The sequence below is a fragment of the Leptodactylus fuscus genome, chromosome 10 (genome assembly GCF_031893055.1).
Source record: "Leptodactylus fuscus isolate aLepFus1 chromosome 10, aLepFus1.hap2, whole genome shotgun sequence".
Lineage (NCBI taxonomy): Eukaryota > Metazoa > Chordata > Amphibia > Anura > Leptodactylidae > Leptodactylus > Leptodactylus fuscus.
The window spans coordinates 45,070,551-45,071,498 of record NC_134274.1 but is presented as its reverse complement, the minus strand read 5'-3'; positions in this window follow the sequence as shown (position 1 = coordinate 45,071,498).

Below are 948 nucleotides of genomic sequence, written 5' to 3'. Positions count from 1 at the left end.
CAATTAATGGTGGAGGGAGCCTCTAAACAGCCAAGTTTGGACCAATTCATGGTGGAGGGAGCCTCTAAAAACCCCAGTTTGGACCAATTCATGGTGGAGGGAGCCTCTAACCAGCCCAGTTTGGACCAATTAATGGTGGAGGGAGCCTCTAACCAGCCAAGTTTGGACCAATTCATGGTGAAGGGAGCCTCTAAAAACCCGTTTGGACCAATTCATGGTGGAGGGAGCCTCTAACCAGCCCAGTTTGGGCAAATTCATGGTGGAGGGAGCCTCTAAACAGCCCAGTTTGGGCAAATTCATGGTGGAGGGAGCCTCTAAAAAACCCAGTTTGGACCAATTCATGGTGGAGGGAGCCTCTAAACAGCCAAGTTTGGACCAATTCATGGTGGAGGGAGCCTCTAAACAGCCAAGTTTGGACCAATTCATGGTGAAGGGAGCCTCTAAAAACCCGTTTGGACCAATTCATGGTGGAGGGAGCCTCTAACCAGCCCAGTTTGGGCAAATTCATGGTGGAGGGAGCCTCTAAACAGCCCAGTTTGGGCAAATTCATGGTGGAGGGAGCCTCTAACCAGCCCAGTTTGGACCAATTAATGGTGGAGGGAGCCTCTAAAAAACCCAGTTTGGACCAATTCATGGTGGAGGGAGCCTCTAACCAGCCCAGTTTGGGCAAATTCATGGTGGAGGGAGCCTCTAAACAGCCCAGTTTGGGCAAATTCATGGTGGAGGGAGCCTCTAACCAGCCCAGTTTGGACCAATTAATGGTGGAGGGAGCCTCTAAAAAACCCAGTTTGGACCAATTCATGGTGGAGGGAGCTTCTAAACAGCCCAGTTTGGGCAAATTCATGGTGGAGGGAGCCTCTAAACAGCCCAGTTTGGACCAATTCATGGTGGAGGGAGCCTCTAAACAGCCCAGTTTGGGCAAATTCATGGTGGAAGGAGCCTCTAACC